The sequence below is a fragment of the Protopterus annectens genome, chromosome 5.part1 (genome assembly GCF_019279795.1).
Source record: "Protopterus annectens isolate FY-2018-M chromosome 5.part1, PAN1.0, whole genome shotgun sequence".
Lineage (NCBI taxonomy): Eukaryota > Metazoa > Chordata > Ceratodontiformes > Protopteridae > Protopterus > Protopterus annectens.
The window spans coordinates 679,316,358-679,338,569 of NC_056736.1; the positions used below are offsets into that span (position 1 = coordinate 679,316,358).

Genomic DNA, 22,212 nt, shown 5'->3' on the forward strand with positions numbered 1-22,212 from the left:
AAAGGAGCAGCTGAAAATGTTTATCTATGGTGCAAAAATGCTGTTTGGCTCTTTCGTGCACTATATGATCTAGTGCTAAGGTAAGAAAATATTTACAATCAATATACTATAAATTAGATGAGATCTAGCCATAAAGTGTAGTGCGAAGACATGGAAAACTCTTCCAGCAACCAAAAAGTGGTGCAATGGTGCAAAAAGAACAAATAAACCAAAAATGCACCACCAGGGTTTCCGGACTCCACACAGTTTAACACAAATTGTTAAGCGCTTTCATCAATCCGAGTTGACTTCATCAGAGCAATTACGTTGTCAGCCTGTGAAAGAGAGAAGATAATGACCACTTAACAATTTGTATTAAATAAAACTGTATGGAGTTCGGAAACCCTCGTGGTGCATTTTTTTTTTGGTTTATAAACTCTTCCAGCAAGTGAGAGACTGCAATATGCAAAGATACTGCAACAGATTCCATGGATTTTAGAGAAGGAACCTAAGCTGGCTGCTGAAAATGTGCCAAGTACCCCCTTTTTTAAATCTAGTGAGTACTGTGAAAGATGCAGGCTATAATTATTCCCTGTGCTAATGCTGAAGTACGAGATTAAGATTACAGCTACAGGAATTGTGTTGGTATAATGCATGAATGCCAATGTCATAAGTGATATTTTAATAAAGATGTTTCTTGCTTAAAAAAAAAAAAAGGCAGGAACTGTAAAATGTATGTAATATTGTTTAGGTTATAGGATATATAGCAGTATACGTGAAGTATAATGTTTGCAAATATGAACTTGTTACAGTAAACCGGCACCCATGGGGATTGGTAGATGCCGGATAACTGTAGTTTCTAGTTGCTTGAGAGTTACTATTAAAAATAGGCATGACTGATACTGTACCCTATACCATTTGTTTGGTTTGACTTGTTCTCAGGTTGGGGAGAGAGAGAGAGAATTTATGCCTGTCTTCCTTTACAAAACTCCAAAAACTTGAGGCAAGGCACGTTTCTGTAGGGGGAGAACAAAGTGCAACACATGGAAATTGTACTTTATTTCTTTGATATTTTTTGGTGGTTGCTTGAGAGTGCTGGTAGCTTGAGTTCCAGTTAACTGAAAGTTTACTGTAATATAATTTGGTTGCTTTTATACAAATGTAAATTCGCCTATGTCACAAGTGACAATTCAATAAAGCTGTTCAGAAAGGATTATGGCCACTGGAAACGTAAAAATTCTGCTTATTCTTAACTTCACAGCGGAGGACAACTGTCCAATTTACAAATTCATTTGTTCAGCTAAGCAGTACAGAAAAGATTATGACATACATCTGCAATTTCACTTTGCCTGGCAATATATACAAACAGATGGTTACAATTAAAGACTGTATACTTCATCGAATAGTTGTGGGTTTAAGTACCCCTATTTCCACCTGTACACAGTATGACTAACCAGACTGTGCTCTCTGGTTAAACAATCAGGTCATTCCTGACAAGCACTTGCACCTTGTACTTCTTATCCTACTAATAAATGTTAAAAAAATAATCTTACCAAATAATGGGCCAGAATAAACATAAATAAAACATAATGCTATAGAAGTTAGAGAGTGTATGCCAATAAAGTGAAAGTAAAACTATTAAGGTTGTGCCTGTAAATGGTCTAGTGAAATTGGTACACTACTACAACAAATAAAATGTAAAATAAAAAAACAATACTTCTACTACTATGAATAATAAAAAAAAAGAATGAATAAAAGCACCTAAGTAGAATACTTCAACCTGCCCATGTTATGTTGTGCAAATGACAGGTACTGCAAGTATAAAGGCAAACTAAGGCAAACAGCTATAAAATTTTATTATAAAATTTTAAAAACAAGCTCCCAAAGCATAGGAATTGAACCTGATGTTTGTTTAGACGAGATTACTCACCTGCAAGTTAATTACTCAGGAGTTACATCTTGAAACCTGGGCTCTAGTGGCTTAGTGTAAACCCCCACTCCCATTCTATCCCTGTTACAAAGGTTTGAAATAACCCTTGTCTGGTGCCTTTAATTTCAAATCCCTAGTGCTGTAGGACCTTGTTACCGGCCTCTACCTCCTGAGGTATGTATTAAGCTGTTATTCATTGTTCCTAATAGACTGTTAAATGTATTTAAGTTGAATTGTGTGATTTAATAGTAACTGATGTAACTCTTTTTTGCTACATAGTTACATAATGCACTATTGAATGGCATGAATATTGTAGTTACTTGTTTCTTTAAAGCTAAGTTGTGTCTCTATAGCTAAATGTGTTTGGTAACCAGACTTTAGTATGACAAGCTCTTTGCAGGGCTGCTCATTAGAGTGAAAATTGAGAGCCTTCTGTATATTTTTTGAGAAGCAGGATATTCAACATTCAACATTCTTTGACTCTCAGTCATAAGGCACAGTTGCAGTAAAATGCTAATGTGTTATAATGATTTATGCTATATGTAAAGATATGTGAAGATTTTACTAACATAGTTTAGGGTTTCCTCGGGTAGTCTAATGTTGTTTAAGCTACACAGCTGCTTCTGACTGCCTCTGAAATCAAGCTCTCTCTCTATCCCTCCCAGGTCTTCCCCTGCACAGCGTGAGGCAGAAAAGAACTTCGCCCTTTTCGAGCGACTACTCTACTACTGCCCACAACCTGTAAAAACAAAACAGGTCATTATCTGGTCATTTTAGTATAGACTTTAAAGTAAAGTATTATTTAAGGGTCCTCAGCACTAGCACGAATCTCCCTAGGCTTACCCAAACAAAAAATCCAAGCTTGTTTGCATATACTCCACTTAAACTACAGAACACACTCTAAAACTAAGGCAAACAGCTATAAAATTTTAAAAACAAGCTCCCAAAGCATAGGAATTGAACCTGATGTTTGTTTAGACGAGATTACTCACCTGCAAGTTAATTATTCAGGAGTTACATCTTGAAACCTGGGCTCTAGTGGCTTAGTGTAAGCTTCGCTCGTGCTCGCTCCGCTCCCCGCCCTGCCCCCTATTCCCACCCGCCCCCAGTACTCGTACTTTTATAACCTCAAACCACTCCCCCTACTGTCCACTAACTTCCTGTACCTCACTACCGCCCTCTAAGATCAAACGGAATATGACACCACCCAGGAAGCTTATCATACTAACTCTTTTTCCCCTCCTACTTGTCCCTTACCTAGCTACCCTATATGAAACCTGGTCTTACATAGGCTTCCACCACCCAGGCTACCAAACCAACCCCTCCCCATAATTAACAACAGAGGCCATGACTCAACTCCCTACTCACCCTCCTTGTTAGAACTCGAACGCTATGTAATTATCAAACCTACCAATATTAGGCCAAATGATAAACATTACTACAAACTTCTACTCAAAGCCCTCAAATTCATTACCACTCTGAATCACAGACTAGCCACAGATGGTGATATCCACCCCAACCCTGGCCCTTCCCCTCCACTCAATTCTAATTCCACCCTACCCTCCCCTCCACTTCTCAATCTAAACTCTAGACCCTTTAACTCTCTTCTGACCTGTCATCTAAACATCAGAAGTGTAAACAATAAGATTCACAACCTACATGCCCTTTTAGCTACTTGTTCCCCAGACCTACGATGTCTCACAGAAATCTGGCTTAAACCAAGTACGAAAGGCACACAGATAATCCCACCAGGGTATGATATACTAAGAGCAGACCGAATAACTCGTAAAGGTGGCGGTGTAGCCATACTCTACAAAAATACATTACAAATCTCCCTTGCCTCTCCACAACCCCTCCTAACAAACAATGCCGAAATTCTACTTGTAAAACTTCAACCAAACAAACATAAAAGCATAAATATAGCATGTATTTACATCCCCCCAGGCAACAATAATAACAAAACCTTAGAGGACTTTCTCCACTGGTTAACTCAAACTCACCCCAGGAATCCATAGTGTTAGGTGACTTCAACATCGATTGGAATTCCTTCTCATCTAGCTCCCCATCTAACAGCATAAATCTACATGGCTTTTCTCAGCTCATATCTACTCCTACCAGACTAGGTAAACCCCAAAACAAAGACAGCATCCTGGACTGGATCCTTACTAATAAAGATCCTGACCAGTACTCAGCAGGTACTCACCCAGAGGACATGAGTGATCACTTACTCACCTATGTTATCAAATTCAAGAAAATCACCCCCTTCTTACAACCATAAATAAAATCAGGAACAATAATAAATTCAACGCCTCCATTTTTCAAACTGAACTTAAAGCCCACAACTGGACAATACTCAAGTCTCTTCCTCTTGAAGAGGCAGTTATCTACTTCAACACCACCTTCCTCAAGATTCTAGATTCCCATGCTCCAATACGGTCCATTAGAACTAAAACCAAAACCGCACCATGGCTCTCTAAGGAAACAAAATCCAAAATCCTATCTAGAAACAAGATGTGGGTCACATGGCGTACCTCTAAAGACCCACACTCCCACCAAACCTTCCGGCAACTTAGAAATGAAACTAAAAGAATGATCTTAAATGATAAAAAAAACTTCTTCCTCCACCTCCAACACAAACACCTTAATAATCCACAAAAATTCTGGGCAGGCTTAAACAAGCTCCTGCACCCAGGCCAGGCAACCACCCCCACTCCAACAACTTGCAAACAACAGTGCCCTGTAAACATTGCTAACACATTCAATAGTTTCTTCACAGAAACTATACAATCCCTGACCACACAATTCAAACAACCAACCAGCCCACTCCCCTACACATGCCAGCAGAATACTACAACTACATCAGATCATCTATTTACCTTCGATCCAGTACCCATATCCTCTATAACATCTCTTCTTAAAAAACTAAAACCCACTAAGCTAGCAGCTGACCTTCTCCCAGCTGAGTTTCTGCAAAAAGCAGCTGAGGCCATTTCCTATCCCGTCTCCATAATCATAAACCGTACCTTGTCAGAAGCCTTCATCCCCTCCATATGGAAAATGTCCCACATTATTCCTCTCCATAAAGGTGGTAGCTCACTAGAGCTAACCAACTACAGACCTATAGCTATACTCTCACCCCTGGCCAAAATTATGGAAAAGTGTGTCTACAAACAACTGATGGAACACCTCACCAAAAATAAAATTCTAGCCAACTCCCAACATGGCTTCAGGCCAAATCACAGTACCATATCAGCCCTACTATCCTTTTCTAATACCATCAATAACTTCAGAAACAATAATAAACTATCATCTGCTCTCTTCTTAGACCTCTCCAAGGCCTTTGATATGGTGAACCACATTCAACTCCTCCATACATTAAAAAAACTATCACTCAGCAATTCCACGCTGAAATGGTTTCAATCCTACCTGTCCAATAGGCAACAGGCTGTTCTATGGCAGGACAAATTATCCACATGCCTACCTGTTACACTTGGAGTTCCCCAAGGATCTATTCTTGGCCCTCTTCTCTTCACCATCTTTGTTAATGACCTGCCCACAATCACCCCCCATGCCACATGCATTCAATATGCAGATGATTCGACTATCATCAGCACTGCCTCCAACCTGGCAGACCTCACTGCTTCAACCCAAGACACCATCAACCTTTAGAAAAATGGTTCTCAAGTTGTCAACTAGTTCTCAACCCCAACAAAACAAAACTACTTACTTTCTCACCCACTAACAAGACTCTTCCCCCCACCTTCTCTATTACATCCTCCAATGGAATCACTATATCACCAGAAGCTCACACAAAGCTATTAGGTGTTACCATTGATAACTCCCTTAAATTTGACACCCATTTCAATCTAACCATCAAAACCGTCAATAAAAAGCTTGGCTCTCTCTATAAAGTAAAACACTTTCTCACTCCTCACGCTAAAATTACAATTGCCAGCACACACCTACCATCAACTCTTTTCTATGCCTCCCCTCTTTACAAACCTAAACAAGACAACCCTTAACAAACTTGCTTCTTGTTACAATCACATAGCTAGATTTGCCACAAATTCCACCTTTAGGACGCACCACTGCACTAACTTGAAGCAACTAGGGTGGTTAGAGTTTTCCAGCCAACTCCATTTCAACCAACTCAAAACGGCTCACCAGATACTGTATCACCCAGAGAAAACACCAGCTCTGAAAAACATCATTCACCCCTATATTAACCTGCAATCTTTACGCTCCTCCAATAAGATCTTAGCTCAAACTACCAAAGCCAATAATTCTGCTGGGGTTTCTCTATTCTCAAACTTTGTAGGTAAAATGTGGAACTCCCTACCGACCATGCTCACCTCAGAACCTTCACTCCTACAATTCAAAAAAAAGCTTAAACCCCATCTCAATACTCTCTGGCAATGTCCCTGTTCCAAACCTGATTAACCACTATCATTTACCCTTCTCTTACCTCACTATCCTTAACCGCTTTTTAACAAGGTGCCTCGCCTTTGTAACTGACCTATGTTTTTTTTATATGCTGCTGTTATTTTTTCCCAAGATGTGATGTATCTTTATATTGTATTTAGAACTCAACTATCTTCCTTTTTTGCATTAACAATGTTCATATGTCTGTTATGTACCTGGAGCTTTTCTCCCCGGGCCTCCGCTGAAAATGGACATGTATCCAGTCGGACTCTCCCAGTTAACAAATGTAAAATAAATAAAAATAAAATAAAAATACTCATGTCTGGCATCTAGAGAGTTATTTAAACAAAGATGAGCAATCAATCAGTTCCTTATATTCAGCACATAAGCTAACAAAAATCAGGTAAGTTAAATGAGGAGAACAAAAAATTTTACATAAAACTTATTTTCTTGGTTGGGAGCTGTGGGTTCTGGGCAACCACCCCAATTGCCCCTATTATAATCTGCCACTGGTACTCAGTGACTGTGACAACTGTACCAAAAACGACAGCATAGTTTAGTACTCCGTTACCTTGGCATGGCAAATGAATGGATATGGTCAGAGTCTCTTAATGATAAAGACAAAAGGTCTCAAATCCCCTTTTTCTTTGCAAAAGCAGGAAAAACAGCTTTCAGTGTTTCAGCTCCTTCACTCTGGAGCAGTTTGCCAGGTAACTTTTTAAATTCTTTTTGGTCCCCATCTCCATAATAATAATCACACCTCCCCTTGGTCACCTAGTGATCCATTTGTTTTCCCCCAAGCATGACAACCCATCAGTCCAATTTTTTTCCTGGGAGGCAAGACTCAGGTTCTAACAGCAGTGCTGTTGTTAGCTATGACAGTGGAGACTTTTTGTACATGTGCCTGTTTCTACTTCTTCAGGTTAGCTTCACCAACAGCATGTTAGTGACAGGTACACGCTTGCTACCACACAAGCAGTACGCGAGTTCTGGTACTAGATGTAGCAAAGCAAGTGTAAAAGTTGGGGGTCCCCATGGATCTACTGTAGTCCCTCCCTCCTACAGATTGGTGAAACAGCAAAAGATACTCCATTCCCACCTGTGTCATACCGGCTTCTAGTCAGCACTCTGTCTTATAGGTGAATTCAGGTTGTCTGGAGCAAAAGTCACAGCTTTATCTTTTGACACTGGAAATTACTTGTCAGGACACTTTTAAAGATGCCAACCACTCTGTCTAGTATCTGTGGGCATTAAATGCAAAGGTTGTTGTTGTGTCTTCGAATCGAACAGGACAACGTCTTACTGTGAGGTGGCAACGCTACCACTGCACCACCACCACAGTTAAATGCAAAGGCGTGTGTATTAATTTTTAAAAAATCTCTGAAAAAGAAACAGCAACTCCAGTAAGAGAAGACAGGGGAAAGCAAACTATATGTTGTGTAGCTTGTGAGGTGTTAGGAAAAAGCAAAAAGTTTCTTGACAAAAAACAAATGTCTACACAACTTTTAACACTAGTCCAGCTATGAAGTTAGTGAGTAAAGGCTTGGTTTACAACCATAACTATATCACAGCTTTAGTTCATTAACACCTACTGGCAGGCAATTAATAAGGCGCTTTATGTCTGTTACTTTCATGACATACTTTTTGGTTTGACCAGGGTGTAATGAGATATTGTTTTCAACATCTTGCAGATGTATAAATTCCATTTTTTTGTGTTGATTTTAATTTAATATTAGACTAGATAATGGATTTTTATAAAGACTGACTAATCAGTCCAGACTTTACTAAAAAAAATATATAGTGTTGTGTAAACATGTACAGTGATCTTTCTTCCTGTTATCCTACTAGGCTTGTTGCTAGCACCCCAAAGGTCGACATTCTAGCTACGTGCTACTACTTTTCCTATTCTTATGCATAACAAGAGGTAGTTAGAAATAAATGGATGGACAGTCTGTCTTTATTTGTGAAGTCTGTCTTGATTTGAAATTACATATGAAAAGATTCACTACAAGACTGTCTTAATCACTTATAACTAAGAATCCATGAATTCTCTAACAAGCTTCCTGCATGGATTAGGTCATCATGTACTTTAGACACATTCAAACCAAATCTCAATAACTAATTGAGACCTAGTATACAATCCTAAAATATGTGAATCAGCGTTACTCGACAGTGTTTAACCACAACAATGTATCCAAACTTATGAACTTTACCTGATTTGCCTTTGGAAGATGTTATCACAAGGGAACATTCTGAATTTTTAAAGATCAATTGCCCCCAAATTGGTGTCCTTTTTGGCATACTGAAAAGTAACAAGAATGCTAAGGTTCTACCTTTTAGACTCTCAGTTTCTGTAGGGAGTTCCAACATAGACAGTCTGATATGCTTGTCGATTTCAGGTTGAAAACTGTTACTGTTAACATCAACCCTTATAATTAACAATTTTAATATGGAACCTATGTGCCAATGTGTATCTACAATCTACATAAATACATACACACACATACATTTACAGGATTACACACATTTCTACACACAGATGCACACAATTATCCAATCTTCTTCTTCTTTCGGCTTTTTCCTGGTTAGGTGTCGCCACAGCGGATCACCTGTCCGCTCATGATTGGCAGTGGAGTTTTACGGTGTTGAGTTGCCAGCCTGGCACCAAACCTCCCACAGAAGGCACACACATGCACACACTCACACCTAGGGCCAATTTAGAGTGTCCAATCCACCTACAGCATGTCTTTGGGACGTAGGAGGAAACCGGAGCACCCAGAGGAAACCCACGCAACCACAGGGAGGACATGCAGAATCCACACAGAAGGCACCCCAGCCGGGAATCAAACCGCACACAATTATCCAATATTATACACATATAGACGTATAAATTATATAACACACATACATTATGTATAGATATGTAATCTCACCTTGGAATCCAAATACGGAATGTGACTAAAAATGCACATCTTCCATATTCTGTGAGTCTGTCTATATTAGACATTTTAAAATATCTACAAACTGATGATATTACTAAAAGTTTATCTGTAAATTAAACATATCATTAAAGTCACTAAAATTCTTATAAACGTGCTACATTAAACACCTTGCTAAATTGCTCATACAATACAGAAACTTTTTCCGCAGCCCACCTAAAACAACCCCTTAACCAAAATCTATACTTCACTGAGAAAAGTAAAATAAAATAAAACAAACAGAAATATTAACTGTACTCCCCCCATTCAGTACAATAGGACTTTACACAATGTACACAGAATACAAAAAAATGCAAAATAACACTGCTCTCCATTAAGAGCGCTTCAAAAATGAAATTATCAGAATTAAAAAAGTTAATATAAAAAGTATAAAAAAATAAAACAATGCATTAACTGCAACTAAGCAACTGGATAACTACGCAGTATTCATTGAGTCTGAAAAAGGTCAATGTGGATTAACGGTTTACAGACACAGATACATTCAGGATGCACAAGCCAGTGCATTTCTTTGTGCTGGTCCCAAGCCCAGATAAATGGGGAGGGTTGCGTCAGGAAGGGCATCCGGCGTACAATTTTGCCAAATCATACATGCAGACAAAAGTTGACATATACATACCGAATCAGTCGAGGCCCGGGTTAACAACGACCACCACCAGTACTGTTGGCCAACAGGGTGCTGGTGGAAATTTGGCTACTGTTGGCCAAAGGAGGAGAAGAGGCGGAAGGCATGGCCGAAGGCAGGTAAAGGTTAGGACTGTGATAGTGAGGGTCAGAACTCTGAATGTTGGCAGTATGACTGGTACAGGGAGAGAGCTATCTGATATGATGGACCGAAGGAAGGTTGGTATATTGTGTGTGCAAGAGACCAGATGGAAGGGGAGCAAGGCTAGGTGTATTGGAGGCGGGTTCAAATTGTTTTATCATGGGGTGGATGGGAGAAGAAATGGCGTAGGCATTATCCTGAAGGAACAGTATGCTAAGAGTGCTTTGGAGGTGAAAAGAGTGTCAGATAGAGTGATACTTATGAAGCTGGAAACTGATGGTGTAATGATGAATGTTATTAGTGCATATGCTTCACAGGTTGGGTGTGCGATGGACGAGAAAGAAAAATTTTGGAGCGAGTTGGATGAAGTGGTGATGACTGTACCAAAGGGTGACAGAATGGTGATTGGAGCATATTTCAATGGGCATGTTGGTGAAGGCAACAGAGGGGATGAGGAAGTGATGGGTAAGTATGGTGTTAACCAAAGGAATGCAGAAAGTCAGATGGTAGTAGATTTTGCGAAAAAAAAATGGACATGGTTTTGTTGAATACTTATTTTAACAAGAGGGAGGAACATAGGATGACATACAAGAGTGGAGGAAGATGCACACAGGTGGATTATATCTTGTGTAGAAGGGCCAGTCTGAAGGAGATTGGAGACTGTAAAGTGGTGGCATAGGAAAGTGTAGTTAGTCAGCATAGGATAGTGGCTTGTAGGATGACATTGGTGATCAAGAAGAGGAGGATGAGTGTGAGGGCAGCACCAAGGATCAAATGGTGGAAATTGAAAAATGGTAATTGTGAGGTGATGTTCAGGGAAGAGTTAAGATAAGCACTGGGTGGCAGTGAAGAGTTACCGAATAGGTGGGTAACTACAGCAGAGCTAGTAAGACAGATGGCTAGAAAGGTGCTTGGTGTGACATCTGGAAAGAGGAAGGAGGACAAGGAGACCTGGTGGTGGAATGAAGAAGTACAGGAGAGTGTACAGAGAAAGAGGTTGGCGAAGAAGAAGTGGGATTGTCAGAGAAATGAAGAAAGTAGACAAGAGTATAAGGAGATGAGGTGCATGGCAAAGAGAGAGGTGGCTAAGGATAAGGCATATGATGAGTTGTATAAAAGGTTGAACACTAAGGAGGGAAAAAAGGACCTGTACCAATTGGCTAGACAGAGGGACTGAGCTAGTAAAGATGTGCAGCAGGTAAGGGTGATAAAGGATAATGAGGGAAACGTACTCACAAGAGAGGAGAGTGCGTTGAGCAGATGGAAAGAGTACTTTGAGGGGCTTGTGAATGAAGAGAATGACAGGGAGAGGAGGTTGAATGATGTGCGGATAGTGAATCATGAAGTGCAGTGGATTAGCAAGGAGGAAGTAAGGATAGCTATGAAGAGGATGAAGAATGGAAAGGCTGTTGGTCCAGATGACATACCTGTGGAAGCATGGAGATGTTTAGGTGAAATGGCAGTTAAGCTTTTAACTAGATTGTTTAATGAAATCTTGGAAAGTGAGAGGATGCCTGAGGAATGGAGAAAAAGTGTTTTGGTACCGATTTTTAAGAATAAGGGTGATGTGCAAAAACTACAAAGGGATTAAATTGATCAGTCACAGCATGAAGTTATGGGAAAGAGTAGAGGAAGCTAAGTTAAGAAGGGAGGTGATGATTAGTGATCAGCAGTATGGTTTCATGCCAGGAAAGAGCGCTACAGATGCAATGTTTGCTTTGAGAGTGCTGATGGAGAAGTACAGAGAATGTCAGAAGGAGTTGCATTGTGTCTTTGTGGATTTAGAGAAAGCATATGACAGGGTGCCTAGAGAGGGGTTGTGGTATTGTATGAGGAAGTCGGGAGTGTCAGAGAAGTATGTAAGAGTGATACAGGATATGTACGAGGGTAGTGCGACAGCTGTAAGGTTTGCGGTGGGAGTGACGGATGCATTTAAGGTGGAGGTGGGATTACATCAAGGTTCAGCTCTGAGCCCTTTCTTATTTGTAATGGTGATGGACAGGATGACAGACGAGATCAGACAGGAGTTCCCGTGGACTATGATGTTTGCAGATGACATTGTGATCTGTAGTGAGATTAGGGAACAGGTGGAGATGACCCTGGAGAGGTGGAGATATGCTCTAGAGAGAAGAGGAATGAAGGTCAGCAGGACTAAGACAGAATATACGTTTGTGAATGAGAGGGAGGATAGAGGAATGGTGAGGATGCAGGGAGTAGAGGTGGCAAAGGTGGATGAGTTTAAATACTTGGGATCAACAGTTCAGAGTAATGGTGAGTGCGGAAGAGAGGGGAAGAAGAGAGTACCAGCAGGATGGAGTGGGTGGAGAAGAGTGTCAGGAGTGATTTGTGACAGACAAGTACCAGTAAGAGTGAAAGGGAAGGCCTACAAGAGGGTAGTGAGACCAGCTATGGTACATGGGTTGGAGACAGTGGCACTGACAAAAAGGCAGGAGTCAGTGCTTGATGTGTCAGAGTTGAAGAGGTTATGATTTGCACTGGGTGTGACGAGGATGGGCAGGAATAGGAATAAGTATATTAGGGGGTCAGCCTAGGTTGGAAGGTTTGGAGACCACGCCAGAGAGGCAAGATTATGTTGGTTTGGACATGTTCTGAGGAGGGATGCAGAGTATATTGGGAAAAAGATGCTAAGGATGAAGCTGCCAGGTAACAGGAAAAGAGGAAGGCCTAAGATGAGGTTTATGGATGTGGTGAGAGAGGACATGCAGGTGATTGGTGTGACAAAGCAAGATGCAGAGGACAGGAAGAAATGGAATTAGGTGATCTGCTATGGCAACCCCTGATGGGAGCAGCCGAAAGAAGAAGCAAGACACAGATACGTTCACACACACAGACCCCCACACACAAAAAGAAACAAACATCAATGTTACCAGCAAAATAGACTTATTTCCAAGCTAAACTACATAAAACATGTAAGCACACTATAAAACAAACTTCACTAATCTACTACAGTACACCAAATAAATGTACTGTCAAAGATTAGAACTTATCTCAGAGTCAGAGTTCATATACATTCTTGAGACACTCCAGCCATGTAAAGTTATACAAACTATCCACTGCCGTACTCATTTGAAACTTAAATCTTACCCACTAAAGTCAATGGGAAACTCCACTCTAACTAAAAAGATAAATGGAATATGCGGGGGGCCGTTTGTATGATACATACTATAACTTGTAGTGTACGAGTAGGAATTTGGTTAATGACTCACAGGTTCACAGATAGGTACTAGGCTATCGGCCCAATGGCCTACATAAGCCTAGCCAGCAAGGTTCCATAGCATACGCCACCCAAGAAAGTTATTTTCCTGTGCAACTGTCCAGCAGAGACACAGAAGTGATCCCCAGGGGTGTATTTCCTATTTCCCATCCACTCACCAAGATTTTTCTTGAAGAGTGCTAATGAAGAACTTTGCTTGACATAGATGGGTAGCTTGTTCCAGAGTATAGGAAATCTCTGGGACAGGAATCTATCCCTCCAGCGTGTCCTGTTTATTGTGGTGACAAGGTTTAGGTCCCTACAGCGTGTAGCTCAGAGGGATTGGGATTTCTTTAGGTGTAGCATATCCAACAGATCTGGGTTTGACATAGCTTTATATGTTAGACAAAGATCACCTCGGAGTAGGTGATATGCTACAGAGTAAAGCTGGAGTTTTTTTGAGGCGGTCAGTGTAGGGCATTTGTTTGAGGCCAGTAATCCTCTTTGTGAGGTACTTCTGTGGCCTTTCCAGCTGCTGCAGATGTCTTATGAGGTACATTCCAAAAGGAAATTGAAAAGCTTGTTTCCTAAACCTCTAGTAAAGATACTTAACGTATTATACCAGACACTCGCATATTTTACAGCTGAGATCGGAAACAAAGAATGAGTGGTTATTGCATTTCTGGTCCTTAACTTTGTTACTTGCGGGAATCGGTATTTCTTTGGGTGGGGGGCTGGAAATAAATTGTAAGTAAAACCTTAAGGCACTTTGGAAAAATAAAATGCTGATTATATAACTATAGAAAGACATAATGTGCCAGAATTTAACTCATTACAGCCGAGTGCACCTCCAGGTGTTTCTTCATTTACCTACTACTGTGCCTCTATGTGCCAAATATTACTTGTTTATACATATCTGCATTAATAATTCCAAAACTATGATACATACAAGGTATCAGAATATTTTATCTTGAAGTATACATGATGACAAACGCAACTGTATTGATATTTCACCTCTGTCAATGAGTATTTGTTAGAACTGTAAGGTGAGAAGTTAATTTTTTTCAAGGCTCAAGCCACACCAACTGGGAGTTTAAAGGTGTACACTCAAAAGAGCTGTTCTGGAGGGAATGAGTGAAGTTCATTTCCTTTATGAATTGTAAAAGAATGTGTAAAGTTTTGAGATGAAAAAAAATCTAATACAGCATTTGAATGCTGCAAGTTTTTTTCTTCCTTAAAATTAGTCTGTGCATTACTCTCAACATAAGCATATGAGTGTGTGGTAAAAGCTTTTTTAAACACCTTTATTAAATTATCGCTTAAGACATAGACAAACATACATTAACACAAAAAAACAAAACATTATAGCATTTTTCAATTTAAACGAGATTGTGGTAAAAGTTAATCCCTGAAATGTACAACAGAAATTGGTCAAAGTTGTCACATTGTGTATTTGTGTTTGCGTGCACACACACACAAACACACACACAAAACACAACGTTCTTTATGTAAACTGAAACAATGATCATTACAAATTTATATTACACAGCCTCCTTCATATCGACCTGTGCTAGTAGCATTCTTTTACTGTCTTCCTTACACTGTTCACTACTTTTCCCAATAGCAAAAACTGCTAATCATCAAAAACTATATTTTCTCTCTTAAATAATTAACTCCCAATTGTTAACTATCCTGAAAATAGGTATGGGAAACTCCTGCAAAGCTTAGAATAGTCGTGTGTAGTATCCTGTTTTATTTTACATGGGTAATGGACAAGGAAAATAATCCAAATTAACTGCACAAAATAAAACACTGCATGGCATATACACTTAATGGGACTTAATATATGCAGGTCAGCCTCACAAACTCTGCCTTGTAGTTTATTTGGCATCAGCGTAAGTTGTGTAAAACACTGTGCTAAGCACACTGCTTAATACATTGCTCCTTTCATAGTAACTACTCTGCATTTCCCTCACCAAAGACGCTTAGCATCTTCCATAAACAATAGTTGGCTCCCCCCAGCTACACATCCCATTTTACGAATATTTTCTGTCCCTGTGATGGATGGCAGAACCACAACACATTTCAGATGGAGACACTGCACACTAATTTGGCATTCAAGACTCAACCACGCCAGTCAGGGCTAAATTCTGGACCAACTCAAATTAAATCTTATTTATGAATTATTAATTATTTAAGTGCTTCAGTTTCAATATAACTGTACTGGATTGTTTTACTTTGATTTGCTAAACAGAAAGATCCAACTGGAAGAACCCACTTAAAGTACAGGCCAGGGGAGAAGACATCCACACATATGATATAACAATAAAACATCTACTATACAATCATAATTATCACTATTTCAGAAATGCCCAGGAAATACTACATCAATAAAGAAGACAGGAGCAGAAGTCAACAGTAATTAACAAAAAGCTGATCAAATCCATCACTATACGCTGATCTTCAGTAACTCTGACCTTCTGTATATGACTTTTGGTACTTTATCTAAACAAACACAACAGCAGCAGTGTGGAATACATAAGAAAAGTCTCTGGTGTTAGACAGCCACACTTTCATGTTACAACTGAATAAAAACAGGAGCTTGTGACCTTAGTATACACCATCATCATCTTCTTTTGGCTGTTCCCGTTAAGGGTGGCCACAGCGGATCAGCTGTTTCCATTTCTTCCTGTCCTCTGCATCTTGCTCTGTCACACCAACCACCTGCATGTCCACTCTCACCACATCCATAAACCTTATCTTAGGCCTTCCTCTTTTCCTGTTACCTGGTAGCTTCATCCTTAGCATCTTTTTCCCCAACATACTCAGCATCCCTCCTCAGCACATGTCCAAACCAATGTAATCTTGCCTCTCTGGCCTTGTCTCCAAACCTTCCAACCTGGGCTGACCCTCTAATATACTTATTCCTAATCCTGCCCACCCTCGTCACACCCAGTGCAAATCTTAACATCTTGAACTCTGCCACATCCAGCTCAAACTCCTGCCTTTTTGTCAATGCCACGGTCTCCAACCCATATAACATAGCTGGTCTCAATACCCTCTTGTAGACCTTCCCTTTGACTCTTACAGGTACTAGTCTGTCACAAATTACTCCTGGCACTCTTCTCCACCCACTCCATCCTGCCTGTACTCTCTTCTTCACCTCTCTTCCACACTCACCGTTACTCTGAACTATTGACCCCAAGTATTTAAACTCATCCACCTTCGCCACCTCTACTCCTTGCATCCTCATCATTCCTTTATTCTCCCTCTCATTCACACTTAGTCCTGCTGACCTTCATTCCTCTTCTCTCTACAGCATATCTCCATCTCTCCAGGGTCTCCTCCACCTGTTCCCTACTCTCACACCAAGAATGTCAAATGTGGTGAAGTAAAGGTACTACGTTTGGTAAATATAAAGATACAAACATGCATAAAGACAGAGCAGGAACATATAATATATATTAGAATAACAGATAATGGTTATAAAAATTGTGGAGGAGGTAAGCAAAAATGTGACATACCAAAAGCAAACATGAACCTAGGGTAAAGTACTGATACAGTCAACAGGACACACAGAAAGAATGGGCAAAGTACAGATAATGAGTGAAAGTCATCGAGACTACATCATAAAAGTAAACAGAGTAGTAGTTTGGAAAACAATAGGGGAGAGGAATTATACAGGATGCTTTATGGCATGAAATAGGGATGGCAAACATGTTAAGATCAGAAGGGAATGAAGACAGTAAGGATCATGGTAATGGCTGAAAGAAAGTAAATGAGAAAGACAGAGAGGAGTCAGGGACATGACATCAGAGGTAATGCAGATTTCAATGGGAAGGGAAATGTAATGAGTGGAAAAGTCATGGAATGCTATTTCCTTGTCTCATAAATATCATGTTTCTTTGCTGAAGACAGTGGGAAAGTGGCTCACAATAAACCTCTGTTAAATATATCACTCAGATAAAACTAAGTGGTCAGGTAAAGCAACAGTTTTGTTTTTTTGGGGAACCTGAAGTTATATATCTTCTGTCCCAGGCATGTTTTTCATCCACTACTATTTTTAGATAACAGTGTAAAAAGCAACATAGTGATCAACTAAATATCATGTACATACTAAAGTATAATGCTCAACTTCCTGATTTTTGCTTCAGAATAATACCAAATATTATAGATAAGAGCATATATATGTACTTCTGTGTATTCAGAAATGGATACCAATATAGATAGACTTACTTTAGCAATATTCTAAATTGGAAGTATCAGTATTTTTAAAATGCTAGTAATATGGAACCTCAGTTTCTGATTAACCCTGCTTTAGAATTATGACAAAGGCTTAAAAGATATGGCCCACATTGAGGACATACCTCTCAAATGCCCAGATTTTTGCCTCATATTTTTAGTCTGTTCATCATCAAATTTGCAAATTTCTGGATTTTTGTGGCAAATCGGTGAGGACTGAATTCACAGAATAATGACAGGCATTTCAGCTTCAGACATAATCTTCAGAAAATGCACTGCAGCACAAAACCTTTTATTCTAGCAACTTTTAAGTTTAGAAGAGCAATATTTAAAATATGTCCCCATTTATGGGCTTTGTCCAGATTTTTTGCGGTTAAGAGCTATGATTGGGGCTCATATTATGCTGCACACGTTAAAAATAAGATCAGCTTTTTACAATGATCTGAAAAAACATACAATCAGCATACCTTTCAACCGTCCACATTTTTGCCTAAATTTTAATCAGTTCTTCATAACATTTGTGATTTTCTGGCAAATCATTCAAAATTAAAGTCACTAAATAATACTAAACAATTACATACATTTAAGTTTTAGATTTTATATCCTTCAGAAAACATATAATAATGTAAAATCTGTCATTCTAGCAACTTTCTAAGTTTATAGGTGCAGTATTTAAAATCTGTACTTAACTTTGGGCCTCCCCCTTTTTTTTCTGTTTTTGTGTAGATTTCTTAGGCCGACAGGTATATTTCTCTTACAAGTTCAACCCACACACCAGGTGACTCCAGCACTCGTGTATTGCATTATAAACGTGTCCTGCAACCTTCCTGGTAAAAAAAACTGCTTTTCCTAACCTTATCCAAAATCACTCTAATCGTCTTCCAGTTCATTTAATCTAAAGTAGGGTCTCCTTTGTATAAAAAAACTGAATCCAATGCGTTTTAGTTCAGTCACTGTTATTAGTTGGCGGCTCGAATGTGCAGAAGACTGTTGCAAAAATCCCCGATCTCTACCGCTTTCTATCCTGCACTTTTGAACAGCATTATGGCCACTGCATTGGAGCAAAGCTAAAGGGAAACACTAACTACCACACTTTTACCTTTTAATACACATAACTTACCTTTTAAAAAGACTACTTGATTACTATTCTTATTTTTTATAGCCGTGTTAATTATTTGTAAACACTTTCACAGAAAAGTCCAAGTCGACAAAACCTCACTCCTCTGGTAACTTCCGCAGTCGGAGACACGCCTATTTTCCCACCCCGCACCAATGCAGCTCCAGGAAGCGCAATGAACGAGGCGTGTTTACTAGCTGAGCGCAAGGCAAATTCGAAGTTCCACGGCGCTGTGGTTTGACTTTATAACCTTGGCTCCCTTGGTAATTCAAGTACTCCAAGAATCAGAAAACCAAGTCAACAAAATCTAGATTTAGAAATTCCACCAATGTTTCACATCATAATCGTGTATCAAATGACTTTAAACCACAGTTGTCAACAGTCTAGCCTCAAAATGTGGAACACTGCTTCTCATAATGTGGAATACATACAACAGCTTAATGCTTCAACTGCAAAACTCACATGATAGCTATAGCGTGTTTCTTTATACCAATAAAAATTCCTGTGATGAATTAACATTATCTGTCAACCGTTACCATGGATATTAGTTAAAAAATCTTAACACTGAATGTGTGGCGACAGCCCTTTTAAATGTGGAATGAAAATAAATAATGCCTTTTTTAAACTAAAAATGAGAACCATTTTTCGTGAGGTAACCAAGATTTATGCTATAAACCAGTACTGCATTTCTCTCGCCATTTGAACACTACGCAACACCTTTAGGTTCCACAATCTCCTCACATTAACGGTAATCCGACTCACCCCTCGTTGAAGCATTACGTTTCTATTTTCCTTTCTGCTGAGGGTCTAGAATATAAGTGACTGCGACATTTACTGTTACTATACATAGTACAAATATATATATATATTTTTTTTTTGGGGGGGGGGGGGTATTACATTAGAAAGTTGCAAGGATTGATGCTGTTTTTCTTTTTTAGAGGTACCGCTGAATGCCACAGAAATACCGCTCTCCAAACAGCGTCACACAAATACTTCTATGATGACTTGGTGAGACTCCATATCCTTCAGAAAATGCAAGCTAACACAAATCTCGTTTTTCTATGTTTATAAGAGCAATATTTAAAATCTGTCCCTGTTTTTAGCCTTTGTTTAGATTGTTTGTGCTAAGAGGTTGAGAAATATGATATAAACAAACTCTACAACAGAAGAAAGAAACTGTTGTAAAAAAGAGTAAAATCCCATGATTGGAGGAACTCCGTAGTCAGATTCAGTAAGAAGCTGAGATCCTTCATAAAATCCTCCAAAGCTAGTTACGAAAACAAAATCGCCACTGATTCTAAAGACAACCACAAAGCATTCTATAGCTATGTCAAGAACAGGGGCGGCTCGTGCTATAGGACTGCAGCCCCCCACCTGTAGAAAGAAAAAAAGAAATAAAAAAAAAAATCACGAGTCCCCCCACCTGTAGAAAGAAAATGAAAAGAAATTAAAAAAAAAAATCATGAGTCCCAGAACTCCATGCATGTGTGCTTGGAGTTCCTGGTACTCAGAACTCCAGACTGTTGTGTTAGGCAGTCCAGATAGGGATCTCCACCCTGCCAGCCTGGAAGTCTGTGCAGTGATGACTGCACAGACCAGAAGGACACCGGACTGCATCACCCGCAAGCTCCAGCCTACTCGTCTCATGGGGAAACCAGTACAGCTTGCACGGGCTGCTATGGAGGATGGAAGGTTGATCTGTATAGAGTGGGCTGCTGCAGAGGACGGATTCAGGCTGCTATGGAGGACAAACAGATTTTGATCTGCTGCTATGGAGGAGGAAGATGAACAGGATCTGCTGCTATGGAGGTAGGGTGTGTGATTCAGGACTGATCTGGCTGCTTATGGTATGTGTGTGTGTGTGTGTGTGTGTGTGTGTGTGTGTGTGTGTGTGTGTGTGTATATAATGCCCCAGTTGGTACATACTGGTGCTAGAGAGAACATATGGTGGTGGGTAGAGAATACTCAGGCTTGAGCCCTGTACCTTGGGTGTAGGTAGTAAGGACCTGAATTCCCTACGCACCATTATTTGTAAAACATTTGCAGATTTTTGCATCATATTTGTTCTGTTCCTCATAAAATCTGTGGTTTCTGTATGTTTGTTGTTCCTGGCAAAGTCAGTAGTGCAGTGGTGCACTGGTAGCATTGTTGCCTGACAGCTACAAGTTCTCTGGTTTGATTCTTGGCTGGGGTATTTTCTGTGTGTAGTCTGCATATCTTCCCATCTTACAAAGACATGTGTCTGGAGTGTTTCTCCCTGCTCTGCTGAAAATTGGCTTTTGTTCCAAGTCAGACTTTCCTGGTTAACAAATGTTAAATAAATTAACAGGCATTTGAATTTCAGACTTCACATTATTCAGAAAGTACATGACCTTTTATTCTAGCAATTTTCTAAGTTTATAACATGGATATTTGAAAATTGTCCTTATTTTTGGGACTGTATTCCTCCATTATTGGCTTTGTCCAGGTTTTTTGTGCTAAAGTTGAGAGCATTGGTGAGAACTAAATTCATTGAATATGTTTGGGGGCTGTAGTCTCCCATTACTGGCTTTGCCCATGTGTTTTTTGCTAAGAGATTGAGCGGTATGGTGAGAACTGAATTCACTGAATATGTTTGGGGGCTGTATTCCTCCATTATTGGCTTTGTTCAGGTGTTTTGTGCTAAGAGGTTGACAGCTATGGTGAGAACTGAATTCACTAAATGGTAGTCATATAAGTTTCAGTCTTCCTCACTTTCACAAAACAACTGATTTGGCATAGTGATATGTTGCTCTGTCTGTTTTGCACAGGGTTCCCCTGGGTTCAAGACTTGGCAGTGAAATGTATGGTGGTAACACATTTTATTGTAGCAACTTTCCAACATTATACAAGCAATGTTTAAAATGTGTCCCTGGTTTTTGGGCTTTTGCCCCCCCCCCCATAAATGTTGGCTTTTTCCAGATTTCTTGTGCTGCAAAGTTCAGAGATACAGCGGAGTGTCGAGTAGATTTTACAAGGAGCTGAGAGCTGCAGGGGAACAAAAGTTTAATACTGCTTATGGTGAGTTTACTTTGGGAGGGTGGCCTAATGGTTAAGGTGTTTGTCTTACAAACACAAGGTGCAGGGTTTGAGTTTCACAAAGGATAATTGGCTAGGCTTATAATGGCTCACAAGGGCAGTTAGCTTAGTACTAACCTATGAACTTGCATTGTTAATAACACAACAGGTAGTGTACTTGCTTTTGATGCAGAAGGCTGTGGGGTTCTACTCCCACAGTAGGTAGATGCATTTCTGATACTGTACTGTGTTGTAAATGGGATGGATGCTGCAGTCCTTTTTGGCGAAGATACCTAGTAACTATGAACCTGTTATCAGTTTGCCATCCAGTCCCTACTGCGATATTACTAGCTTATCATTTTTTTAATGCAACATGGACAATTTATTCCTCAAGAGCAACAACCACTTTATTTGTAGATGAAACAACGACATATAAAGTTGTTTGCTAGCAGCAACCTCTTCATTAGTTACAGATTTCTTTAATGTGGAATTATTTAGATGAATTTTACT

At 39.7% G+C, this 22,212-nt stretch overlaps 1 protein-coding gene across 7 annotated transcripts in view; it reads right to left on the reverse strand.

The window, feature by feature from the left end:
- The window catches only part of PARP4 (poly(ADP-ribose) polymerase family member 4), a 2,883,551-nt gene extending 2,864,674 nt beyond the window's left edge, over positions 1-18,877 (reverse strand). For 5 of the 7 annotated variants that reach the window (XM_044073293.1, XM_044073297.1, XM_044073296.1 and 2 more), the window contains exon 1: positions 18,670-18,866. The gene's annotated coding sequence lies outside the window, so the exon portion shown is untranslated. Of the gene's footprint in view, positions 1-18,669 lie in introns of all 7 variants that reach the window. The other 2 variants (XM_044073295.1, XR_006365129.1) reach the window with 2 other exon arrangements.
- Positions 18,878-22,212: the final 3,335 nt, after the last annotated feature.